The sequence below is a fragment of the Entelurus aequoreus genome, linkage group LG11, assembly GCF_033978785.1.
Source record: "Entelurus aequoreus isolate RoL-2023_Sb linkage group LG11, RoL_Eaeq_v1.1, whole genome shotgun sequence".
NCBI classification, from domain to species: domain Eukaryota; kingdom Metazoa; phylum Chordata; class Actinopteri; order Syngnathiformes; family Syngnathidae; genus Entelurus; species Entelurus aequoreus.
In genome coordinates this window covers 17,741,746-17,750,895 of record NC_084741.1, presented here as the reverse complement: position 1 = coordinate 17,750,895, position 9,150 = coordinate 17,741,746, and the positions used below count along the sequence as shown (strand labels likewise).

Genomic DNA, 9,150 nt, shown 5'->3' with positions numbered 1-9,150 from the left:
GGGATCTGGGGTGGAGGTCTAGAAGTAACCTGACTAGCTTGTTCTGAGATGTTTGGAGTTTAGATTTGAGGGTTTTGGAGGTGCTGGGGTACCAGGAGGTGCATGCGTAATCAAAAAAGGGTTGAACGAGAGTTCCCGCCAGAATCCTCATGGTGCTTTTGTTGACCAGAGAGGAGATTCTGTAGAGAAATCTCGTTCGTTGGTTGACCTTTTTGATTACCTTGGTTGCCATTTTATCACAGGTAAGGTTAGCCTCTAGAATGGAACCTAGGTAGGTGACCTCATCTTTCCTGGTGATAACAATGTCACCCACTTTTATGGTGAAGTCATTGACTTTCTTAAGGTTGATGTGGGACCCAAACAGGATGGATTCCGTTTTACCCAAGTGTATGGATAGCTTGTTGTCAGCGAGCCAGGTGCAAGTTCTACAGAGCTCAGAACTGAGGACTTTCTCCACCTGTGACTTGTCCTTGTCGGATACCAGCAGGGCCGAGTCATCCGCAAACAAAAACAATTTACAGTCGCATGCCGATGACAAGTCGTTTATGTATATTAGGAACAGTAAAGGTCCCAATACACTGCCTTGGGGGACTCCACAGCTCACCGAGAGGGGGGGGGGGGGGACACGCTGCCGTTTACCTCTACCACCTGCTCCCTCCCCTCCAAGTAAGATTGCATCCAGCTCGATGAGGTTTTGTTAAATCCGATTGCTCTGAGCTTATCCAACAGTATAGCGTGGTTAACGGTGTCAAAGGCCTTCTGAAGGTCCAGCATGACCATGCCGCAGTATTTGCCCGCGTCCACCTCATGTTTGATGTGGTCGGTCAGATAGAGAAGGCATGTGTCAGTGGAGTGGTTAGTTCTGAAGCCGGATTGGAATTCGTACATGAGTTTATTAGTGGCAAGGTAACTATCGACCTGTTCATAAACTATTTTCTCCATTACTTTCGAAATGGAACTGAGAATAGAAACAGGTCAGTAGTTGCCAGGTTCCAATTTGCTTCCTTTTTTAAAGAGGGGAGTTACTCTTGCTATCTTAAAATCTTTTGGTACTTGGCCTTGTGTAATTGATTTGGTTTATTATGTGCGTGATGATCGGGGCAATGATGGAGGCAGAGTCCCTGAGGAATCTGGAGGGAATATTATCAAGGCCGGTGGCCTTGTTTGGGTGGAGCGCGCTCAATTTTTTAAACACCTCATCAGCTGTGACCATTTCTAATTTGAAATCATCGTTGGATACTCCTAGCTTTCTGTAGAAGGCTTTAATGTGTTCTACACCAAAGCGACCAGAGTGGTGGGACAGCTTGTTGACCAGAGTTGTGGCTATGCTAGTTTAAAAGGCGTTAAGTCTGCTAGCTACCTCCATTTTGTCTGTAATGAGGGAGTCACCCTCCTTGATGCTGATGTTGGTGAGTCTGGTTTTAAGTTTCTGGCTGCAACCAGGAAGCTGGTTGTTGAGCATTTTCCAGAGCTCACGTGGCTTATTTGTGTTTTTCTCTATTTTGTCGTTAATGTAATTCTTTTCAAGGATTTAGTCAGGTTGGTTGACTTATTTCTTAATTTATTGCATTGCTTTTTGAGAGTTGAAATGAGGGATATGAGGTTGATATTATTGGGTTGTTTATCTACTTCTGTTTTACACTTTTGGTATTCAGAGTATTTTCTGTCTCTGTCTTTTATGGCAGCTATTAGGTCCGGATTCATCCACGGTTCCGAGCGGGCTTTGATCCTGACTGTTTTCACGGGAGCCATGTCGTTTAGTATCTTTAAGAACGCCGTTTTGAAGCGATCCCAAGCAACATGGACCAGGTTGTTCGCGAGCACAAGGGACCAGTCCCACTCATCTCATTTGAAATTGAAATTATCACTGGAGTATTTTTTAAGGGATCTGGATTGGGCTGTTATGTGGTATTGTGTATTAGGTTAGTGTTGTATACTTTAGTGTTGTGTATGATGTAGTGTTTTGTATTGGGTTAGTGTTGTATCATGTACTGTTGTGTATAATGTAGTGTTGTGTATTATGTTAGCGTTGTATAACATAGTGTTGACTATTAGGTTAGTGTTGTATACTGTAGTGTTGTGTATAATGTAGTGTTGTGTACGTTTGTATTACGTTAGTGTTGTATACTGCAGTGATGTGTATAATGTTGTGTTGTCTGTTAGGTTACTGTTGTGTATAATGTAGTGCTGTGTATTAGGTTAGTGTTGTATACTGTAGTGTTGTGTATAATGTAGTGTTGTGTACGTTTGTATTACGTTAGTGTTGTATACTGCAGTGATGTGTATAATGTTGTGTTGTCTGTTAGGTTACTGTCGTGTATAATGTAGTGTTGTGTATTAGGTTAGTGTTGTATACTGTAGTGTTGTGTATAATGTAGTGTTGTGTATTAGGTTAAGGCATACTTGCCAACCCTCCCGTTTTTACCGGGAGACTCCCGGTATTCAGCGCCTCTCCCGAGAAATTTTCCTCCCGACAAACTCCCGGTATTCAGCCGGAGCTGTAGGCCACGCCCCCTCCAGCTCAATGCGGACCTGAGTAGGGACAGCCTGTTCTCACATCCGCTTTCCCACAATATAAACAGCTTGCCTGCCCAATGACGTCATAACTGTAAATTGATCGAGGGCGAGTTCTTGGTTTCTTATGTGGGTTTATTGTTAGGCAGTTTCATTAACGTCCTCCCAGCGCGGTAACAACACACAACAACAGCAGTCACGTTTAGTCTACCGTAAAGCAGTTCTTCTGCCGTAAACAGCAATGTTGTGTCACTCTTAAACAGGACAATACTGCCATCTACGGGATAGCCTCCAGAACACTGAAATTCAAGTATTTATTTTATTTATATGTATAATAAAATAAATATATATATATATAGCTAGAATTCTCTGAAAGTCAGGTATTTCACATATATATATATATATATATATATATATATATATATATATATATATATATATATATATATATATATATATATATATATATATATATATATATATATGAAATACTTGAGTTGGTGAATTCTAGTTTAAATATATTCCCCTCTTAACCATGCCCCCAACCACGCCCCCCCTCCCCCAATCCCCACCTCCCGGTATCAGAGGTCTCAAGGTTGGCAAGTATGGGTTAAGGTTGTGTATAATGTAGCGTGTATAATGTAGTGTTGTGCATTAGGTTAGTGTTGTATAATGTACTGTTGTGTATAATGTAGTGTTGTGTATTATGTTAGCGTTGTATAACGTAGTGTTGAGTATTAGGTTAGTGTTTTATACTGTAGTGTTGTGTATAATGTAGTGTTGTGTATTACGTTAGTGTTGTATAGTGCAGTGATGTGTATAACGTTGTGTTGTCTATTAGGTTAGTGTTGTGTATAATGTGTTTTAGGTTAGTGTTGAATACTGTAGTGTTGTGTACAATGGAGTGTTGTGTATTAGGTTAGTGTTGTATAATGTACTGTTGTGTATAATGTAGTGTTGTGTATTATGTTAGCGTTGTATAACGTAGTGTTGAGTATTAGGTTAGTGTTTTATACTGTAGTGTTGTGTATAATGTAGTGTTGTGTATTACGTTAGTGTTGTATAGTGCAGTGACGTGTATAACGTTGTGTTGTCTATTAGGTTAGTGTTGTGTATAATGTGTATTAGGTTAGTGTTGAATACTGTAGTGTTGTGTACAATGGAGTGTTGTGTATTAGGTTAGTGTTGTGTATAATGTAGTGTTGAGTATTAGGTTAGTGTTGTATAATTTACTGATGTGTATAATGTAGTGTTGTGTATTATGTTAGCGTTGTATAACAGTGTCGTGTATTAGGTTAGTGTTTTATACTGTAGTGTTGTGTATACTGTAGTGTTGTGTATTACGGTAGTGTTGTATACTGTTGTGTTGTGTATAATGTAGTGTTGTGTATTACGTTAGCGTTGTATAACGTAGTGTTGTGTATTAGGTTAGTGTTGTATACTGCAGTGATGCGCATAATGTAGTGTTGTGTATCAGGTTAGTGTTGTATACTGTAGTGTTGTGTATAATGTAGTGTTGTGTATCAGGTTAGTGTTGTATAATATAGTGTTGTGTATAATCTAGTGTTGTGTATCAGGTTAGTGTTGTATAATGTAGTGTTGTGTATAATCTAGTCTTGTGTATCAGGTTAGTGTTGTGTATAATGTAGTGTTGTGTATCAGGTTAGTGTTGTGTATCAGGTTAGTGTTGTGTATAATCTAGTGTTGTGTATCAGGTTAGTGTTGTGTATAATCTAGTGTTGTGTATCAGGTTAGTGTTGTGTATAATGTAGTGTTGTGTATCAGGTTAGTGTTGTGTACTGTAGTGTTGTGCATAATGTAGTGTTGTGTATCAGGTTAGTGTTGTGTATAATGTAGTGTTGTGTATCAGGTTAGTGTTGTGTACTGTTTGTGTTGTGTATAATGTAGTGTTGTGTATTACGTTAGCGTTGTATAACGTAGTGTTGTGTATTAGGTTAGTGTTGTATACTACAGTGATGTGTATAATGTAGTGTTGTGTATCAGGTTAGTGTTGTATACTGTAGTGTTGTGTATAATGTAGTGTTGTGTATCAGGTTAGTGATGTATAATGTAGTGTTGTGTATAATCTAGTGTTGTGTATCAGGTTAGTGTTGTGTATAATGTAGTGTTGTGTATCAGGTTAGTGTTGTGTACTGTAGTATTGTGCATAATGTAGTGTTGTGTATCAGGTTAGTGTTGTGTATAATGTAGTGTTATGTATTAGGTTAGTGTTGTGTACTGTATGTGTTGTGTATAATGTAGTGTTGTGTGTCAGGTTAGTGTTGTACACCAGTGTTGTGTATAATGTAGTGTTGTGTATCAGGTTAGTGTTGTGTACTGTAGTATTGTGCATAATGTAGTGTTGTGTATCAGGTTAGTGTTGTGTATAATGTAGTGTTATGTATTAGGTTAGTGTTGTGTACTGTATGTGTTGTGTATAATGTAGTGTTGTGTATTACGTTAGCGTTGTATAACGTAGTGTTGTGTATTAGGTTAGTGTTGTATACTGCAGTGATGTGCATAATGTAGTGTTGTGTATCAGGTTAGTGTTGTGTACTGTAGTGTTGTGCATAATGTAGTGTTGTGTATCAGGTTAGTGTTGTGTATAATGTAGTGTTGTGTATCAGGTTAGTGTTGTGTACTGTAGTGTTGTGCATAATGTAGTGTTGTGTATCAGGTTAGTGTTGTGTGTAATGTAGTGTTATGTATTAGGTTAGTGTTGTGTACTGTATGTGTTGTGTATAATGTAGTGTTGTGTATTACGTTAGCGTTGTATAACGTAGTGTTGTGTATTAGGTTAGTGTTGTATACTGCAGTGATGTGCATAATGTAGTGTTGTGTATCAGGTTAGTGTTGTATACTGTAGTGTTGTGTATAATGTAGTGTTGTGTATCAGGTTAGTGTTGTATAATGTAGTGTTGTGCATAATGTAGTGTTGTGTATCAGGTTAGTGTTGTGTATAATGTAGTGTTATGTATTAGGTTAGTGTTGTGTACTGTATGTGTTGTGTATAATGTAGTGTTGTGTATTACGTTAGCGTTGTATAACGTAGTGTTGTGTATTAGGTTAGTGTTGTATACTGCAGTGATGTGCATAATGTAGTGTTGTGTATCAGGTTAGTGTTGTATACTGTAGTGTTGTGTATAATGTAGTGTTGTGTATCAGGTTAGTGTTGTATAATGTAGTGTTGTGTATAATGTAGTGTTGTGTGTCAGGTTAGTGTTGTATAATGTAGTGTTGTGTATAATGTAGTGTTGTGTATAATGTAGTGTTGTGTATCAGGTTAGTGTTGTATACTGTAGTGTTGTGTATAATGCAGTTTTGTGTATCAGGTTAGTGTTGTGTACTGTAGTGTTGTGCATAATGTAGTGTTGTGTATCAGGTTAGTGTTGTGTATAATATAGTGTTATGTATTAGGTTAGTGTTGTGTACTGTATGTGTTGTGTATAATGTAGTGTTGTGTGTCAGGTTAGTGTTGTACACTGGTGTTGTGTATAATGTAGTGTTGTGTATCAGGTTAGTGTTATGTATAATGTAGTGTTGTGTATCAGGTTAGTGTTGTGTACTGCAGTGATGTGCATAATGTACTGTTGTGTATTAGGTTAGTGTTGTGTATAATGTAGTGTTGTGTATCAGGTTAGTGTTGTGTACTGCAGTGATGTGCATAATGTAGTGTTGTGTATCAGGTTAGTGTTGTATACTGAAGTGTTGTGTATAATGTAGTGTTGTGTATCAGGTTAGTGTTGTATACTGAAGTGTTGTGTATAATGTAGTTTTGTGTATCAGGTTAGTGTTGTATGCTGTAGTGTTGTGTATAATGTGTAGTCTTGTTTACTGTTATATAAAGTATTAAATGTTGTTTATGATGTGTAGTGTACTGTAGTGTTGTGTATTGCAGCGTTGTGTAGCAAAGTGTGTGTAGGTTGCTGCAGTGGTGCAAGTGGCATCAGCGGGCAACACAAGGTATGATCTTGTGTTCCCCCCGTGTGTGCTGCTTGGGTAATCCCTAATCCGGGCGTCACAGGGGCGGAGCTAAAGGCGTGTTATCTGCAGCAGATTAAGATTTGTGTCAGATGGCGCACATCAAGATTTTGTTTCACGCCAAAATCTTCACACCCACTTTGCAAAAGTGTGACAGTGACTATTGGTCGCTTACACTGGATTATGTCCTTTTGAGTTTGTTTGTTTTTTTTACATCAAATTATGATGACAATTACATTAAATAAAATATGTGTGTTTAAAAATTCAGTTTGTTAAAATACAATGTTTTAAAATTACTTGTGTAAAAATTTGGTGTAAAAAAAAATATTTGTATAAAAATTCTGTGTTAAAAATTCAGTGCAGAACAATTCAGTGCAAAAATGCTTCAAAATGTAAGACTCGCTTCTGGCAAATTAAGACTCAGAAGCAGCCAATGAGGTGCTTTCTTCTTAAATGGCCAGAAATGGCTCTTGAGTTTTGAAACAACAAATATTTCTGCATTGATTTCATTTTACACTGAATTTTTCTATGCTACACTTTTATACACAAAATTTTTATACACTGATGTTTTTATACACATTTTTTACACTGATTTTATTTTACACTGAATTTTTAAAGACTGAATTTTGTACACTAATTTTTTTATACATTGATTTTTTATAAAAGTATGTTTTTTTTTTATAAAAGTCCAATATTTACAGTAAAAACTTTGCACACTACAATATTTACAATGAAAAAAGTACAATTTAATTTAAAAAAAAGAATGCACATTGCAATATTTATAATCATTTAAGTACGGAATTGAATATAAAAAAGTCCAATATTTTTATTTAAAGTACAATATTTACTATTATAAAGCACAATATTTTACAATCAAAAAGTACAATATTTATAATTTAAACTTAGCACACACTACAATATTTACAGTCACAAAGTACAATATTTACAATCACAAGTTATGACACACTACAATATTTACAATCTTAAAGTACAATATTTACAATCACAAGTTACTACATGCTACAATATTTACAATCTTAAAGTACAATATTTACAATCACAGGTTAGCACACAGTACAATATTTACATTCATAAAGTACAATATTTACAATCACAAGTTAGTACATACTACAATATTTACATTCATAAAGTACAATACTTACAATCACAAGTTAGCACACAGTACAATATTTACAATCTTAAAGTACAATATTTACATTCATAAAGTAAAATATTTACAATGTGATTTTTTGTTGTTGTTAAGATTTTTGCAAATGTATTAAAAATAAATTTTTTTATCATACACTATATTGCCAAAAGTATTTGGCCACCTGCCTTGACTCACATATGAACTTGAAGTGCCATCCCATTCCTAACCCATAGGGTTCAATATGATGTGGGTCCACCTTTTGCATCTATTACAGCTTCAACTCTTCTGGGAAGGCTGTCCACAAGGTTGCGGAGTGCGTTTAAAGGAATTTTCCACCATTCTTCCAAAAGCGCATTGGTGAGGTCACACACTGATGTTGGTCGAGAAGGCCTGGCTCTCAGTCTCCGTTCTAATTCATCCCAAAGGTGTTCTATCGGGTTCGGGTCAGGACTCTGTGCAGGCCAGTCAAGTTCATCCACACCAGACTCTGTCATCCATGTCTTTATGGACCTTGCTTTGTGCACAGGTGTACAGTCATGTTGGAAGAGGAAGGAGCCCGCTCCAAACTGTTCCCACAAAGTTGGGAGCATGGAATTGTCCAAAATGTTTTGGTATCCTGGAACATTCAAAATTCATTTCACTGGAACTAAGGGGCCAAGCCCAACTCCTGAAAAACAACCCCCGCACCATAATTCCATAATGACCCCTCTCTGTCAGTTTACGTGTCCTACCACTTGGTGGCTGAGTTGCTGTTGTTCCCAAACTCTTCCTTTTTCTTATAATAAAGCCGACAGTTGACTTTGGAATATTTAGGAATGTGGAAATTTCACGACTGGATTTGTTGCACAGGTGGCATCCTATGACAGTTCCACGCTGGAAATCACTGAGAGCGGCCCATTCTTTCACACATGTTTGTAGAAACAGTCTCCATGCCTACGTGCTTGATTTTATACACCTGTGGCCGGGCCAAGTAATTAGGACACCTGATTCTCATCATTTGGATGGGTGGCCAAATACTTTTGGCAATATAGTTGGTTATTATGGTTATTCACAGCCTTTGCCATAAAGCTAAAAAGTGAGCTCAGGTGTATCCTGTTTCAACTGATCATCCTTGAGATCTTCCTACAGCTTAATTGGAGTCCACCTGTGGTAAATTCAGTAGGTTGGATTTGGAAAGGCACATGCCTGTCTATATTAGGGTTGTCCCGATACCAATATTTTGGTACTGTTAGAATAATTATGTACAAGTTATCACACAACTCTTATGCTTAAAGGCCGTTGCTATAGTTATTATCAATTGTGCTGAAGTTGGACTTTTCTATCTGTGCAAAGGCACAACTTGTAATCTTCCATTGCGAGTTGTCTCGCATCAGCAATTTGTTTCCAGACCCCGCCTGCTGACAGCCGATGACGGACATCGAGTACCTCAACGCAGATAAAGCAGAGACAGGGCGAAATCACGAGTGTCAGCACATTTCCGTTCTGAATAATCATGTATTGTGTCT

At 37.4% G+C, this 9,150-nt stretch overlaps 1 long non-coding RNA gene across 1 annotated transcript in view; it reads left to right on the top strand.

Annotated features, from left to right (window-relative positions):
* Nucleotides 1-8,457, top strand: part of LOC133660591 (uncharacterized) — an 18,216-nt gene extending 9,759 nt beyond the window's left edge. The window contains exons 2-3 of the long non-coding RNA XR_009827836.1: nucleotides 7,920-8,002; nucleotides 8,071-8,457. This is a non-coding gene — a long non-coding RNA (uncharacterized LOC133660591). The remainder of the gene's footprint in view (nucleotides 1-7,919; nucleotides 8,003-8,070) is intronic.
* Nucleotides 8,458-9,150: the final 693 nt, after the last annotated feature.